This window comes from Panulirus ornatus, chromosome 4 (assembly GCF_036320965.1).
Source record: "Panulirus ornatus isolate Po-2019 chromosome 4, ASM3632096v1, whole genome shotgun sequence".
Classification (NCBI taxonomy): Eukaryota; Metazoa; Arthropoda; class Malacostraca; order Decapoda; family Palinuridae; genus Panulirus; species Panulirus ornatus.
Window position 1 is genome coordinate 291045 of NC_092227.1, and position 19507 is coordinate 310551.

Genomic DNA, 19507 nt, shown 5'->3' on the forward strand with positions numbered 1-19507 from the left:
TCTCCTCATCTTCCATTGATAGGTCTTTCTGGTCTTTAGCTAATGGCATCGCTACCACCTTTTGTCGCTCCACTTTTCCTCCACTTTTCTGTTCTGACGATGCTGTAGCTATGTCTCCTATAGGCAAAGCAACTCTTGTTCTTGACTCTCCTCTAACTCTACCTTACATGATTCTTACATTCCTTCAACCCCTGATGCGCCTATAGCCTTGCCCGTAATCTCTTTTCAAACTGTCCGAAAACAGTTTTTCTCTCTGGACTCAAGTAAGACTGATGGACCTGATGGTATCCATCCCTCTGTACTGAAAGAAGGCTTCTGAACTTGAACTCACGGTTGTCGTCTGCTTCGTTTCTATCCTTTCCTTCTTCTTTGATTAACGCGTTGGAACATCACAACTTTAGGAAGGGTGACTGTTCTAACCCTTCTAACTATTGTCCTGATGCTTTGACATCTACCATTTCCAGAGTCTTTGAATCCCTCCTCAAGTCTCCAATCCTCAGACACCTTCAATCCCACAGTCTTGTGTCTGATCACTTTAAGGTGAGATCCAATGGTAATATTCTTTCCTACCTTACTAATGTTTGATAATCATTCCTGAAAGATTTTGGGCTGTCTTATGTAGTTGCCTGTTATATATATAAGGCATTTGACAGGGTATGCCATCGGGGCCTCATCTCTTAGCCCCCCTCTTTTGGCTTCCCTCCCTCACTTTGTTCCCTCATATCTAGCTTCCTCTCTGGCCAAATCAACTCCGTAGTTATTGATAATCAGCCTCTCCCTATTCCCCCTTAAACAGAGGTGTCCCCTCAAGGTTCAGTTCTATCTCGTACAAATTTTCTCTTTATCAACGATTTCCTTTCCTACACAAATAACCAAATGTACTCATATGCTGACGACTCAACACAACATTCCTCCGCAGCCTTCTGCTCTGCTCTTTCCTCTCTCACTCGACATGCATCTCGTATCGACACAACTTCCTAAATATACCCGGACATGGACAGGATATCTCAGCGGAGAAGACGAAATCACGGTAAGTTCAATGCCTCCAAGACCTGGTTGCTGACCATCTCTCTATCGAAGATCCCTCACAAATTTCTCCTTTCCTTCATCGGTTCTGTAATTCCGCCTCTCAATGAATATATTCTCTGTTACTGTAACATCCTATCGATCTTGGAAACCCCACACTGCAAAGATAGCAAATTCTGCCTATAAGAAACTAGGAATCCTGTTTGTTTCATCTGTATGAACACTTTTTTACTCCCTGTGTAGACCCCTTCTCTGCTCCCTGTGTGTACAACTGTGTGTCCCTTGTGTGGACCCTCTGTCTGCTCCCTCTACGTGGATCCCCTGTCTACTCCCTCTGTGTGGGCCCCCTATCTGCTTCCTGTGTGTGGATCCCCTGTCTGCTCCCTCTGTGTAGACCATGTGTCTAGTCCCTTTGTCGGCTGCCTTTGTGTGAGCACTTTGTCTGTTACTTCTGTGTAGACTCCCTGTCTGCTTCTTCTGCATGGGCCTTCTGTCCGCTGCCTCTGTGTGGACCCACTGTCTGCTCTCTCTGTGTAGGCCATCTGGTTACTCCATATGTGGACTCTTGCTGCTCCCTGTCAAACACTATTGCTTCTGTCCTGAACCGAACAGAGGCCCAGGGAGCTGAATTTCTGAAAGTGACTGTGATCAGGATTCATATACGTTGATCTTTATTTTGGCGTGTAATGTTACATATACGCATATGCATATCTCTTCTATTCCTCTTAACCTTGACACTAACCTTTTTCATATAGCCAGCATGTTACCCATGTTACCATGTTACCATGGCCACAATAGCAGGTACTGCTGTGGTTTGGTTATCTCAATATTCTTTTTTTTCCCCTCTCTTTCGTGTTGCGTTCTAGTTTTAACCTGTTTCATTGCTAGTTTCTCTCTCTCTCTCTCTCTCTCTCTCTCTCTCTCTACTTCACCGAAAACTTCCTGCCGTACAGAATGTTTTTTAGGGAAGCAAGTAATCACATAGGTTTAATCATTTCTTCATATTTAGTATGAGAATCTTAATGGTTTTTAAGTCTCTCAGTAGAACAGTAGTTTCATCTATGGACCACATTATTCCATTTTCCCGACAAAATTTTGTTTTTATGACAGTACTGCCATATTGTTCGTTCTTGTTACGTTTAGAGAATAAGGTGTGAACAGAGTGAATTGGAATTTCAGTAAACAGATTCACTGTCATTTTGTTAGCTCCAGTACGGCCAGATTAACATCCTCCACTTTGCAAGAGGACGAATACTTCAGTGCTCTGACCATAAGTAGCTCAGCAGAATGTAGTCAGGGCACCTTTACAAAATACTTTTAGCGTTAACAGAAAATAAAGAATCCTCAAGCTGACGGCATATCCATCCACTTTTCTTCCATTACAGAGGACTTTTAACGGGTAAGAAAAATAGGCTCAACATTGCGTCACTTTCATGTTCCAAATGTCTTATAGGTGAATGAAAAGTTTGGAGTCGGCAGATGTACAGCATCAGCTGGAGAAAGATGGTAATGATAGAGCCTGGAGGAATGTTGGTGCTAAATATGAAGGCTCAGGAAGTAGTTACACATGAGTATTCATTCATATTTCACGTTCGACAGATACAGAGTATGCAAGCATGAGTTGTGCATGTTGCCATAGCTGGAGGACGTCGCTCCAGCCCGACCCTGGCCGAGAAACAATTCTTCAGCCGTTACTGTCAGCAGGAGAGTTGTTCTCTCTGTCATGACCCACGCTTACCTGTCCCGGAACCTGGCAAGGAACACCTGTCTCACCTGAACGATATATCAGAGAGAGAGAGAGAGAGAGAGAGAGAGAGAGAGAGAGAGAGAGAGAGAGAGAGAGAGAGAGAGAGAGAGAGAGAGAGAGAGAGAGAGAGAGAGAGAGAGAGAGCCAGAATTCTGACAATCGTGAACAGATCTATCTCCTTCCCTCATCCTTCTTGCCTCTCTCAATCATCTTGCTTTCCTCATCTATCTTGCCTCCCTCATCTAATCTGGTTTTCCATCCCTCTTCCTTCCCTCATTTATCTTGCTTCCACTTATATCTCACTCTCCTGCCTCAACCATATTGGGTTTCTCATCTTTGTTTCTTTATATTCTTCTCAATTTTCCTACTTTATCCAATCTTTTCTGCCTCCCACATCTATGTTGCCTCCACATGTTCTTGCCTTCCCTTAGCTATCTAGCCCTTCCGTCGAATTTGCCTCCCCTCATGTATCTTGCCTCCCTTCATCTAATCTGTCTCCCCTCATCTATCGTGCCTCCTTTCACCTATCTTGCCTCTCTTCGCCTATCTTCCCTTTCCTCGTCTATCTTTCTTCCCTTCAAGTATCTTGCCTCCCCTCGTTTAACCTACTTCCTGTAATCTACCTGACAACAAAGTAATCGCGTTGATTCCCGAAGTTCTGACAAAGACTCTGGAATTAACAGTTTTTCTCTTGACTTTACAACATCAGAATGACGGCTTAGATAAGCCTGGTACATGCCTGCCAAGGTTCAGTTCGACTGTCCCATTGATGAAGAAATAGAATCAGACTTTATCAGCGGGAAAGGAAACGAAGAAAAAGAAGAAATGAAAAAAAATCGAAACCTAAAAAGTATATCCTTCCTCGGTGGAAAACAAAAATATTTCCGGTACGAAGTTTTCTTTTTCTTTTCTCCCAGGAGATGCACGCCAGGATTTGGGCGCTTTATAGGCTAGACGTCAAGTGGTACTGTAATGTGCCAAAGTCTCTCTTTAGTCATCCTTCATCTTGAAATTTTCATGTAAATCTAATTTTTCCAGATATATAACATTAACCCATGATGTATATTTTTGGATATACTATCATCTATATTCACTATATTCATTGTATCAACGCTGGCAGTATGTGTGATTTGATTGATTATAAACAGTTTTCTGTTCCCCTTCCATAAAACCTCTTTCGTATAGAAACTTTTGCTTATCCTCAACGTGTATGGCAGGAGGGAATGTGAGGGGACCCTTTACTCACTCTTAGTATAAAGTTAGTGGGAATGATAACCACTGCCACGGACTGCCTATCATAGGCACTACACACAATTAGTTATGTGCGGTCTTAAGTCCTTAGGCTGCTCAGCGGCACTCTGGCAATATAACACTTGTTGACTTAAGAAGTTCTATCATTTATATAACACAAGGAAGGTATTCATACTGACGTGGCAAATATATAGTCTGTCGTGAAGAGGTGTGCACAGCACTGTTGTCTTGTTACATTCTTACATGTGGTAATATTGCGACCAGACCGAGTGCCGGAGACCAGCTTCTTCTCCATGTTTCACCGACTTTTCGCATTATGAGGATTTAGATGTTTACGGTACCCTAAAGCTGATATGATATAAAAATGTTTACAAGAATCTTTCGTGCACGAAGGATACAGGGCTCAGAGGAAGGCTGGAGGATGTGGTAGCTACAGGTCAACTTAGGAGGAGCTTGGAGAGCCTAATTGGTGCAGGTCAGCACCTCCAACTCTGGTAGGCTACAAAGCTGAACTTTTATACGTCACTAACTCCGGTGTCAGGCTTCAGAGCCTGGCTACTACAAGTTGGTGCCTCCCACCGTGTTACACCTGGCAGCTGAACCGCTGCGGGTCTGAGGCTCCAACCTTGGTAACGGTGTCACACGTGGAGATTATAACACTCCTGACCATGCAGCTGGCCTGTTATGCAAGTTTGTGAAGCTCTAGATAAGCTGGCACAGCTTTAAAAACTATAAACTGCCTCAGAAGTTGGCAAAATGCTGATGATGATAGCAAAGTAGGATTGTATAGATGGCGTGGTCATGGATATCTGAAAGAGCTCAAGACAAAACGATTGAACAGAGAAGAATTTGACTTCCGAAATACCCTCTCTCTCTCTCTCTCTCTCTCTCTCTCTCTCTCTCTCTCTCTCTCTCTCTCTCTCTCTCCACATAACCAGAGAGCGTGAGGGTCCACAGTGGAGAACAGTGGCGCACCAGTCCAGTATACAATGATGCGTGACAACAACAGTGATGGGGGGAGGCAGAGCCCCCGCCCGGTGCCACACTCAGCCCTCCACAAGACCTTCCTATTGATCCTGTCATCCAGGTGTGGATGATCTCTCTGACTAACGATATGGAAACTCAGATGAAAACTGATATTAGTTCATGTCTTAACGAGCTTCATTTGTGAAACTGCAGCAAATAACACCTTGGAGGTCAGTCGGGTAAGACCCAACAACGCCGGGGAGGTTCATCTGGCGCTTATAACCCTTGCGTTGTCCCTTAGCTTCATTACCGCTAAAGAAAATGAGAAGGTTTTGTTTTGCTTCCCAGGAAACCCTGCAACAATAACAGTGTTATCACATTCTCATACTGCAACGCATTCCCGTAATGAGATAAACCATTGTACTTGCCACTCAGGAGCAATGGTATGATACTGGCACCATATTTCTGCCTTCTTTCACACAACGCTTTCATTTACCTCACCTGTTGATCGCCCTAGCTGTTCAGGGACGTGTAATCTGATGTGTCATTTCACTTTGCCAATATCCAAAGCATTACAAGTATGCACTTGTGCTAGTAAACATTAAACGCTTGTAACTCTCCCAGAATAGAGTCCATTAATATTAACCTGAGGATTAGATTCGCGTAACAAAGTCTTTGTCGCCAACAGAAACATCTTAGATCGGAAGTTAGTTGTTGCTGACCAGTTCATAAATGATACTAGAAATACACAGAAAGGATTTCAATTACAAATGTTGACAATTATATTCATCCCTTCAAAATGACCTTGAATAAACCTATGGTAATGGGAACCTTCCCACAGGATTCAGAAATAAATTTTCGTAATGGAATCAGATGCGCTCAGGTCATAATCAGACCAGAGCGTACTCCACATCATCTCGAACAACACAAATTGCACATAACTGATCGACTAACTCAAGCTGGTAATCTACTGCAAGAATATGAAGACACAAAATTTACCCACGAACAACAACCTCACCACAATGACAATTCAAGCCTGAATTACCACATTATGAACATATCTACTTCTGGTAATGGAGACCACAAACTTCTAAGGGTCACTACATCATACTGTTACAGAACATCTCCATGCATCATTAATGTCTCCTCAGAGCTGCACGTGAGCAGCTAACATAGAATGAACTTAACAAGACAAGAGATGTTAGATACAGTAGGAAACTTTGATATATTAGAGACATCAACGTCTTCGAACGAATTTTCATTCATGTTTTGCAACAAACCATCAACATCCAAAGCATTAGAGAATATCCTGTGCTTCATGAAAATCTATATGTTTATTTATCTATTCATGAAATCTATACATGGTCATCAATGGATATATGTGCCTATCTATCCACCACTTTATCTCCGTTTATCTATCTGTTTACCTGTCTGTCTCTCCAATTATCAATCTGCCTATCTGTCTATCTATTTCCCTATCTATGTAGGTATCGGTTATGTACTGATGATCATTTCATGCTCGTAAACGTAATATGTTCCACATCACAAGAAGTCAAATCATGGCGTTTCCAAAGTCTTGGATAAGATTTACCAGATGGCATGGCGGGCGGCGGCCTGGGTGATATGTTTTGAAGACAGACGCTTGGGAGAGCTAGTAGGCAGTGAATGAAGAAAAGGGATTATTATGCAACGATTGTCCAGAAAGGGACGGCACTAGTGCTGTCCGGAATAGGTAAGTAATGATGGGAAAAGGGGGATCGGCAGATATTGTGAGGGAATGATATATTGACGGCATGAACTAGTAACAAGAAAAACTGTTAGAAATTCCAGGTGACAGAACTGGTGGAACCATTTCTTTCACTGTTAGGCGACGGGTTATCGTACGGCTGGACTGGCTGGTGTGTTTCGTGAATGATGCAAAATTCTGTCATATCAAGGCGATGGTCTGTGGGACATGAAACTTTTTTAACGTTGCAACATCAGGAGAGGTGAAGGAGGATGTAACCGTGAATCTGGATCATGTAGTCTTCTAGTGACCTCGGTCACTATGCTCGTCCTGAGATATTTCTTATTTATTCTACCCTCAGAAAGACCCTTGAGAATATAACTCTCATTCAAGCACTGACCACTTACATCAAACAAAATGTTTTTGTTAACCAAATTGTTCTTGTCTGAAAATTTCTATTGGATCTGTAAAAGGCTGCATCAATATCTACCCAACTTACGCTACTGTTTTTATGGACTGAATTGCAGTCTGTAAGTAAAAGCTCATGATAAGAACTCTTATCAATGATACCTCAATAATGGAATCTGCATTTTATAATCGAATTATTCTATATAAAATAGTGTCCTGTAAAGCAATGCAGTCCATCCTCTGAGACTCTTGTTTTGGATACATTTTATGTATATGGTGTGGGATGACTGTTTCGTGCGTACGAGAATTAGGCAGGAGGTCGGTGAGGGGAATAGAAGTGCCTCAAAAGTTTTTTGATACACAGGAGAGGGGAGAGAGTGCTGCTGAGTATTCAAAGACCGAACTGTTGGAAGGAAGCAAGCACTGAGGGAGATAAGAGTTGAAAGGAAAACTGTGGGGTGACAGGAGGGAATGTGCGTTGAAAATGACAAGCGAGAAGCCTGAAAGTCTCCGTAGGGTCATTAAAAACTTGCTGTTGAAACACTGCAAAGGAAGAGTCAAGGTCTATAAATGTCAAAGCGAAACATTCAGTGAAAAGTGTTAGAGGTGGAAAAATGAAACACGTGTGTCAGGAGTGAGCATATAGGTTATAGGTGAATTGGTAAATCTCCGAGGCAATATGACTTATACGGCACCACGAGAAGAAGCGGTAATATTAGGACTATTCACAGAGAGATAATTATCATTGAAGCTTCATGAAATGTTTGGGGACCTCTCAAACATACCATACGATTGTCTATAAGCAAGCACATGCGATACATTCATACAATATTTACAATATCATTCATGGTAAATATTCAAACAAAGTATTTTTCATCGACATCCACATGATGCTTTTTCTCATTTTTTTCTGATAATGACCAAAGGATTAACTTTCAAGGCACAGGAAACGCGTCATCTTGAGAGTTTTCGAGACTACAGATAACACGAACATTGCGATTGTTGTCATAATCCGTGTAGGTGACTGACATTTACTCTTCCTGTTTATTACAGTCGATCTTTAGACGGTCCCAGACTCCATTCGTTCAAACTTACAACTTTTCTTTCCTTCATGTGGAGATCCCTCGGTGTCAGTGTTGGGGTTCAAACGTTTGGCTTATCATTTTGGCGCGGTCTTCCAACATTACTCTTTCCTTCGTTCCTCCTTTCGCACTATTGTTTTCATCTGTGAACTGAGCTACCTAATCTCATGATTTTCTAAATCATTGGCATCATGATGAGCAGCAACCTGTGTCATAGCTTTGCTCTCTTTCTCCACATGTTAGCTTGAACAGTTAAACAATTCATCACTTATTACTATTGAAATGCCGTAATAACAGCCAGCCTGATGGCCTTTTTATTGAGACAGTTCCTCTTTCCTCCTTATCTGCAGTATATATTACAGTGCAGTTCAAAAGATCGTGAACTGTACCGTCTCTCTTTGAGTCGATAGCCTCATATGAGTAAGTCCATGCGACAACCCTCAGGAAAGCTGCTGGAGCGATCGCAGCAAGTCGGGCTGCTTGATTTTCTTCGAGTTTCAACCAGAGGCTGACATGTAAACAGCCAGGGATCCCTTTGGTGTGCTGCTCAACAGACCTGAGTATGGAGATGATATGGCTATCTTGACTGTTGAGGTTTCTTTCTTTACTCATCTGACATTTGAAGGTAAGGTCTCTTTTCAAGGGTATATCGGAGACATAAAGCTCAACTTCAGTTCCAGCTTTGCAAGCGTCAACTTTATGATAATTGAGTTCAAAGAACAACAGTAAAGAATTACATGATAGCAAGTAAAACTGATGGTGATAATATTAGATGACTGAATTCAGAAACAGTTTAAGAACTGTAATGTGACATATCCTTTAACAGATATTCAGGACACATCCTAGCAATGTAGAAAGGTACTGACTCACAGCCTGGCGGTGCAAGAAGTCACTGACTCACCTTGGCAGTATAGAAAGGCACTGACTCACGCCCAGGCAGTTTAGGAAGGCACTGACTGATACCCTGACATTGCAAAAAGGTACTAACTCACAAGCTGGTGGTGCAAGAATGCATAAACTCACCCTGGCAATGCGGAAAGGCACTGACTAACACTCTAGCAGTGCGGAAAAGCACTGATTCACACTTTGTTATTGTAGACCGAGGCAGAAGCTCAGGGTGTTTGCTCACGTTTCATAACCCGTGGCAGTGAAAATGATTTTCCTTTCATAATATATTCTACTACAAATATGAACAAGAATAAATATCGCCGGAAATAAAGTTAATGAGCTTGATTACACACGAACATTTGTGCACACGCATACAGACAGAATGTAACCCTCGTTGGAGTTAGACGTGTGTCAGGGTCGCTCAGTCGCCAGAGGTCAACTGTCGATCTGAATAACCTCCCGTCCTTCCACCACCACCACCCAAGCTGGATATTTGGATTACTCCTGCCTGGATCTACCATCTTCACACAAGAATGTCTTCTCCTAAATCTATATCAGATAACTTTACCAGTGGGCTAGTGAAGCAGTGATTTAGTGAGCATCTCGAAAAGCCTGTGTCGGAGCGGCGTTCGTCTGGTGTTAACGCCATACTCTCCGACCCTTCGCCCAGTGATCATATGACCGAGCGGCTCAGTGGAGCTTTCCTTGAGTGTTATAAGAAACGAGGGTGAGGCCAACCAGAGTAAACACCATGAAACTGACAGATACCAGCGCCATCAGGTCCTCACCATACCACCTCTGTCACCGAGAACTCTTCTCCTAACCTCCACTGACCGACATCTGTCACCACATTCGCCTTGTACCAACCATTATTCTAACAGATAGATACAAATATAGTCATGTACCTAATATTGTGAACACCCTAAACTATTTATGAATAAGTAAGTGCACAGCTAAACAACCAAATAGCCCAGTTTTCTCTTGGTTATTTGTATATCAGCTTATCAGCTACTAAATATTTGTAACTCAACCAACACGGAACTGCTTACCATATGATATTCAACATCAAATACATACTGTACATTAAATACAATATCACTGCAATCTAACCAATGTGTAGCTTTCACACTTAATATTCAAGTAATCATCATTAAATGTGTTATGTACAAACCACACAATTTGCTTATGTAGAAATATCCAGCCCCACCTTGACCTTAAGATCTCATGTGATTAATCAACAACTTATTACTATCATGACCCACCACTTCTGTAATACCATGTCCCGCCACTTTTGTAATATTATGACCCACCACTTCTGTAATATTTCAACCGTATATTATGAATTTCAACCGTATATTATGAATTTCAACCATATAGTATGAATTTCAACCGTATAGTATGAATTCAATGATCTGTTCTTCATCTATTTCTGTCTAGATACACACACACACACACACACATACACACACATACACACACACACACACACACACACACACACACACACACACACACACACACACACACACAAGACAGTTCAGACTTCTCATTCTGTACTGCAGTCTCAGTACAGCAGACAGTTTCATTACCATCATTACGTGACGATATAGCCATAAGAATTTAGATCACCTTCCCCAGTGTGTGGCTATGGAGCTGGACATTGGATGGGTTAAAGTTCATGCTCCAACGTTCAGGAAACTTAGTGTCTCCTTACTGAGAGACAGCGTCAGTAGAAAGTTATGTTTCTCAGCTGTAAACAATTACCTAATCAAATCATACGATTTTCCTTTCATATCTTGTTTTCCTTGCTTTTTTTACCAGATGATACTTATTCGATTTTTGCCAACATTGTTGAGAATTCTGCCGTTACTCTGTGGACGATAGTTGATGCAGTATCCACAGTGACACCATCCGGCACATTTTACCAAAGATAAAATGACTGCAGCGTTTCTTTGTTCGTATGCTATAATTCTCTAATGCCTTAAAACTGACGTGACTGAAACTTGTGCTTTTGTGTAGATGTAGCAACAATCTAGATGTAGCGACAACAAGGTCTCTGTGAACATTTGTGAGTAATGTCTTGTGACTGTTGTATTGTCTGTATCTTTCTCAACGCCGATAAGCTTTGGAGCTCTTTACATCTTATGTCTTCCTTAGCGACCGCATTCTGTCTCTATTCAAAAGAAAGTGTTTCACATCTTGCTAGATCTTAAAGTAATTTTCCTCATTTACTTTACCTTCTCTCTCTCTCTCTTTAACCCCATTCACATATACTGTGCTGATGCACCACATCCCGCCAGGTCTAGCACTCCTGACCCGTTACATCCCTTGGTCCAGACTTGACCTACACCACCAAAGTTAATCTGTATCGTAGAAAGCAGTTAAATCCTGAGATATTCTTGTATCTCTGAAACCACTAAGGTAGCTGTAACCATCAGACAGAGGCTTACGCCCCTTTACACCTATAATTAGTGGCGGGAGAACGATGAGGTAGCAGGTGTCTGGTCAGACTCCTGATGGTACAGGCGGCGGTCAGGGTAGCAAGGCATAGGAATTCTTGCACAGGTAAATGGTTGATAGCTCAATATCGCCTGTCATATGGGGAGCGTAGGCTAGGGGAAAAGCTATCAAGACTAAAGAGTTCGAAAAGATGAGCTATGAAACAAATGAGTTGACTGCGAAGAATGTGAAGCAGAATGTGATATGGAAGAGAGAGAGAGAGAGAGAGAGAGAGAGAGAGAGAGAGAGAGAGAGAGAGAGAGAGAGAGAGAGAGAGAGAGAGAGAGAGAGAGAGAGAGAGAGAGAAGGGGGGGAATGAAACTGTAAGTCCTCCTCTTGGGAACGATTGTCAAACATTCAGAAAGCATCTCTCCAATTAACAAGTTTCGCGGAACAGCAAACAGTGAGCAAGACCACGATGGGTTTGCTGAAGTTGGTCACCTGAGATTATTAAAACTTTCTTCTGAGAAATGTATTTGACTCAGAGATTTTTATTCGTATGCTTGATATTTCTCTCTTTGATATTTGGAATTCTTTTGTGACTGATTCACTCCATCTCACATTCGGTCTGTAAAGACAAGAGAAGTACAGTTCTACGACCAGTCTTGAACTTGTAACAAGGATAGTACGACCAATCTAAACTTAGGTGGATCATTTGTGTTCAAGAATTCTTGGTCTGAAGTATAGCGGACTACTGAAAACTTGCATAACCCAGGGGAGGTAAGCCAGGGTAAAATAAGCCAGGGGTTAATGACCTTTGACAAATTAAAGAAGTTAGAGTTTGGCTTTCCTTTCAGTTGACATCTAAGTCAACAATGTTTAATTAGTTAAAGCAGATCTGGGGGCGAGAGAAGCAATGGCTCCTAATTCCTGTTGCTTGTTTGCTTGTAACTTCATCATGAGACGCTATCATTTCCGTGTTTATATTATCTGTTCGGACCCCCGATATCCTATGTATGTGTACATGATGAACTTGTGTGTAATTACTTTTTTGTACTGTACGAGAGGGAGTTGTACGCTCCTAAGGTTCCATCTCTTGATCTGCTTTTGTCATACAAATCCATAACTCGGTTCATTCCATTCCTCCACGACTCTTATGCTTTAAAAGTACTTCTTTACATCTTTTCTAACAAGTTTTTTTGCGTGGTTTGATGTACTGATTTCTGATATTTAAAGTTATTACTGATTACGAGGACTCGTCCCCCTCCTCCTCCTCCTCCTCCTCCTCTTATTCTTCTCACCCTTGCTATCATGTATCCATCTGTCCGGACAGGTTTAGGTCATATCTTATCACTTCGGTAAGTTTTGTCTCCACTTCTCCAACAATGCTGGGTTTACTTTCATGGAGTCAGTTCTTGAACTCCAGAATTTTCCACTATCATATGAATCACTTTCAGTCTGACATTCCCACCACTGACCTCTCTGTGGTACTGGCTGGGCTGTTCTGCTCGTTAGCCTCATTTGCAGTCCCACAGTTTTTGCTTCTTTGCATATTACTTCGTTCTTGGCCTTCTTAATTGCCTCCCGGCTGCGTGACCTTAAACTAAACGTAATCAATACTGGTCGTTCCCTTAAGTCTTCACTATGCTTGTGTGTGTGTGTGTGTGTGTGTGTGTGTGTGTGTGTGTGTGTGTGTGTGTATGTGTGTGTGTGTTACTGTATAGGAGAGAGCAAGAGAGAGAGAGAGAGAGAGAGAGAGAGAGAGAGAGAGAGAGAGAGAGAGAGAGAGAGAGAGAGAGAGAGAGAGAGAGAGAGAGAGAGAGAGAGAGAGAGATTGTGATCAAATAATCTCAAACATGGCCAAAATTTCCACAGAAAACCCTTAGAAATATCTGTCATCGTGTTATGTTTGAAAGAGACAAACTTGTACGAGAGATGTTGACAACTGAGAAGTATCTACGACCAAAACTTCTAATGTCACACACACACACCATGATATACTACATGATGTGCAACGATGCAGTGGGAAGCTAAAATCTTTTTGCTGACTGCAATTTAGGATATAAGTAAGATTACTGTCTCCTTAATTCAGGTTTCACAGGAAGAGCAAAAATCTTGTGGTTAAAATTTTCTGCGATGAACGTTAAAAGACAATCAGAATAATTCAGAGGAAAAGTTATGCCCAAGGAAACATCATTCCCTTTTCTACGGACAATTATTGCTTTTAGTTCTCGTTACTACATCTTGTCTGCGATAACACCATAAACCTTCAAAATTTCGTCAGAGGAGAAAGTTCTAAATAAACCTGAACATTGTAGGAGGTCAGAGACAGATATCTCTGATATTCCTAGCGTTTCTCCCCACCGAAAAGTACCAAGCTGTACACGACACTTGTACGTAAATATGTAATGCAACTGCAGCGCTTTACGTAAATATGCACAACATATGTTCACATACATAAATTTTCCTCTTGTTTTAACTACAAGTTATCAAGTCTCTACGGTAACATACAAATGAACATGGGTGTAATTACATTTGACTATAAACTCATTCAACGATGAGGACAATATGTGGTGTGAGGTGGTTTGATCGAGTAAGTAATGAAAGGGTAAGAGAGATGTGTGGTAGTAAAAAGAGTGTGGTTGAGAGAGCAGAAGATGATGTGAATGGTTTGGACACATGGAGAGAATGAGTGAGAAAAGATTGACAAAGAGGATGAATGTGTCAGAGGTGGAGGGAAGAAGGAGAAGTGGGAGACCAAATTGGAGGTGGAAGGATGGATCGAAAAAGATTTTGAGCAATCGTGGCCGGAACATACTGAAGGCGAGAGGTGTGCAAGGAATGGAGGTCTGTGGGGCTTGGTATGCATAGAGTGAAAAGCGATTATACTGTCCTTGGTGAAAGAGTCGAAACTGATGATACAAATACCAGACTTTGTCGGAAAACCTTTTGATAATTATATCATAAAGCTGGTTCGATGATGCGTTAAACAGATCAATCTTGAATAAAGAAAGGATGCTTATTATCAAAAGTGACGCGCAGTGTATCGCACATATATGTACAAATAACGTGTCTATTAATGACGATTTGGAATTTAGATCTCAGAAGGAATTTTCTATTAGGTAGACGAGTTAGATACACCATCCATCTTAAACAGAAAAATACTTAATGTTAGTGCAAAGCTGACTCAATAAAAGTGGGAGGAATGTCTGACTACATGACAGTAATGATTGTTAAAGGAAATTCAGAGAAAACAGACGATACCAGAATGGTAGTATCTGGTGAAAATTATAGGACACAATATCTCTACAGGCGTCAACTATTGTGAAGGATCATACGAGATATATCTTCATCAGATCAAGTAAACTGTCAAGACTGAGGGATTGGAAAGACGTGATGTTTAATGCTGTTAGTGTTTTAAAGTATCACAAGGAAAGATTCATCTTCATTTGAAAGATCCAAAGATGTAATTCCAAAAATGGTAGTGTTTCATGATATCTTCGGAAAGTAACGTCATCTAAAAAGATTTTAATGTGACTTTCGAGATTCGGGAATAGAGTTGGTTACCAAATCAACACCTGGTCTTCTGGGAGTCTCTATGAAAAGCTTGCCTTAATAGTTATATGTCTTCAATAATACCAGGAGTAGTGTCACTTCTGATAATGTAAACTCATTAGTTTTAATCTTTGGCAGCTCAGAACAGTAGGCCAGAATGTGTTTTAAGGTCCCATCAGCGTGACTAGACTGGGAAACACTAAGTGACAAAGCATGCATCACGATCTTGCCCCTCGACATATAACTTCAGGAATGAGAATGCTGTACCAAGGCGGCTGTTTCCACCCAGACCACGTTTGGCCCTTTAACTGCTGAGTCTTGTATCAAGGTCACGGGGATTAATGTGGTTTAATCATCAAAAACAGTGTTGGGATTTCCTTTTGAAGCTGTCTGAATTTATTCTAAATTACCACGCGAGTTTCTTCCTAGTGATGTTACCAATACATATATATATATATATATATATATATATATATATATATATATATATATATATATATATATATATATATATATATATATATATATATATATATATATATATATATATATATATATATATATATACGTATATATATATATATATATATATATATATATATATATATATATATATATATATATATATATATATATATATATATATATATATATATATATATATATATATATATATATATATATATATATATATATATATATATATACGTATATATATATATATATATATATATATATATATATATATATATATATATATATATATATATATATATATATATATATATATATATATATATATATATATATACATATACATATATATATATATATATATATATATATATATATATATATATATATATATATATATATATATATATATATATATATCCCTGGGGATAGGGGAGAAAGAATACTTCCCACGTATTCCCTGCATGTCGTTTCTAGAAGGCGACTAAAAGGGAAGGGAGCGGGGGGCTGGAAATCTTCCCCACTCGTTTTTTTTTTTTTTCCAAGGGAAGGAACAGAGAAGGGGGCCGGGTGAAGATATTCCCTCAGAGGCCCAGTCCTCTGTTCTTAACGCTACCTCGCTGAGGCGGGAAATGGCGAAGAGTATAAAAAAAAAAAGATATATATATATATATATATATATATATATATATATATATATATATATATATATATATATATATATATATATATATATATATATATATATATATATATATATATATATATATATATATATATGGTTTATTCATGTTTACATGATCAGTTTGATGTTGATGTTCAGCTCTGTGTCCTGCCGAAAAGCGAGTGAGAAGCCTTAAAATCTTCGTCTTTCCACTGGTTCCAGGTATATGCTGCTGCTCCCTGGGCGAATATTAGGGAATATTTTCTCTAGTGTGAGAACTTTTCCCTCCTGGAATTGAAAGCGCAGTGGGATGGTGAAAAATGTTGTGAAACTCATTTAAATATTCTTATTTTGCGACTAAACGATACTGGATCGCATATAGATGGAATATTATTGTCACTCCCACTTTCAGGTTTATGCAAAGAAGTTTGTTATTTTTCATATCAAAAGTTTCGTTGAAGGAAATGCTTTTAGATTTTTAGTTATCGGGGCCTTAACATGCAGGAGGGTGAAAGGCGGGCAAGGAATAGAGTGAATTGGATCGATGTGGTATATCGGGGTTGACGTGCTGTCAGTGGATTGAATCAGGGCATGTGAAGCGTCTGGGGTAAACCATGGAAAGTTGTGTGGGGCCTGGATGTGGAAAGGAAGCTGTGGTTTCGGGCATTATTGCATGACAGCTAGAGACTGAGTGTGAACGAATGGGGCCTTTGTTGTCTTTTGCTAGCGCTACCTCGCACACATGAGGGGGGAGGGGGATGGTATTCCATGTGTGGCGAGGTGGCGATGGGAATGAATAAAGGCAGACAGTGTGAACTGTGTGCATGGGTATATATGTATGTGTCTGTGTGTGTATATATATGTGTACATTGAGATGTATAGGTATGTATATTTGCGTGTGTGGACGTGTATGTATATACATTTGTCTGGGGGTGGGTCGGGCCATTTCTTTCGTCTGTTTCCTTGTGCTACCTCGCAAACGCGGGAGACAGCGACAAAGCAAAATAAAATAATAGATATAATAAAATTAAATATATATATATATATATATATATATATATATATATATATATATATATATATATATATATATATATATATATATATATATATATATATATATATATATATATATATATATATATATATATATATATATATATATATATTCACCTTAGCCTCCACAAGATAATGATCAGACATCCCTCCAGTTGCACCTCTCAACACATTAACATCCAAAAGTCTCTCTTTCGCACGCCTGTCAATTAACACGTAATCCAATAACGCTCTCTGGCCATCTCTCCTACTTACATAAGTATACTTATGTATATCTCGCTTTTTAAACCAGGCATTCCCAATCATCAGTCCTTTTTCAGCACATAAATCTACAAGCTCTTCACCATTTCCATTTACAACACTGAACACCCCATGTATACCAATTATTCCCTCAACTGCCACGTTACTCACCTTTGCATTCAAATCACCCATCACTATAACCCGGTCTCGTGCATCAAAACCACTAACACACTCATTCAGCAGCTCCCAAAACACTTGCCTCTCATGATCTTTCTTCTCATGCCCAGGTGCATATGCACCAATAATCACCCACCTCTCTCCATCAACTTTCAGTTTTACCCATATTAATCGAGAATTTACTTTCTTACACTCTATCACATACTCCCACAACTCCTGTTTCAGGAGTATTGCTACTCCTTCCCTTGCTCTTGTCCTCTCACTAACCCCTGACTTTACTCCCCAGACATTCCCAAACCACTCTTCCCCTTTACCCTTGAGCTTCGTTTCACTCAGAGCCAAAACATCCAGGTTCCTTTCCTCAAACATACTACCTATCTCTCCTTTTTTCACATGTTTGTTACATCCACACACATTTAGGCACCCCACTCTGAGCCTTCGAGGAGGATGAGCACTCCCCGCGTGACTCCTTCTTCTGTTTCCCATTTTAGAAAGTTAATACAAAAGTTAATAATAAGAACAGAGGACTGGGCCTTAGAGGGAATATCCTCACCTGGCCCCCTTCTCTGTTCCTTCTTTTGGAAAATTGAAAAAAAAAAAAAATGAGAGGGGAGGATTTCCAGCCCCCCGCTCCCTTCCCTTTTAGTCGCCTTCTACGACACGCAGGGAATACTTGGGAAGTATTCTTTCTCCCCTATCCTCAGGGATAATATATATATATATATATATATATATATATATATATATATATATATATATATATATATATATATATATATATATATATATATATATATATATATATATATATATATATATATATATATATATATATATATATATATATATATATATATATATATATATATATATATATATATATATATATATATATATATATATATATATATATATATATATATATATATATATATATATATATATATATATATATATATATATATATATATATATATATATATATATATATATATATATACGTATATATATATATATATATATATATATATATATATATACATATATATATATATATATATATATATATATATATATATATATATATATATATATATATATATATATATATATATATATATATATATATATATATATATATATATATATATATGGGAATGATTAAAGGCAGACAGTGTGAGTTGTGTGCATGTGTATATATGTATGTGTCTGTGTGTGTATATATATATATGCACATTGAGATGTATGGGTATGTATATTTGCGTGTGTGGACGTGTATGTATATACATGTGTATGGGGGTGGGTTGAGCCATTTCTTTCGTCTGTTTCCTTGCGCTACCTCGCAAACGCGGGAGGCAGCTACAAAGCAAAATAATAATAATAATAATAATAATATATATATATATATATATATATATATATATATATATATATATATATATATATATATATATATATATATATATATATATATATATATATATATATATATATATATATATATATATATATATATATATATATATATATATTTCAGTAAACTCTCATATGTTTATAAACGGAGAGGAAATCTCTCCACACATATTGTCTTTGTTAATGATGGCTGACGTGACAATGTAACTTAAGCTCCCATCACAGACGTCTCGTCATGTAGATGGATCATCGCTGAACCTGTTCTTATTTGACGTCCTATATTTTCTGAAACGTGAACCCTGAAGGTAATTTTCAATCAAGTTTTATGTTCCTCAAGTGATTTTTAACGTCGAGACGTGTTCTCCTGCAGGTTTCTGACCAAAATAATATCTTAA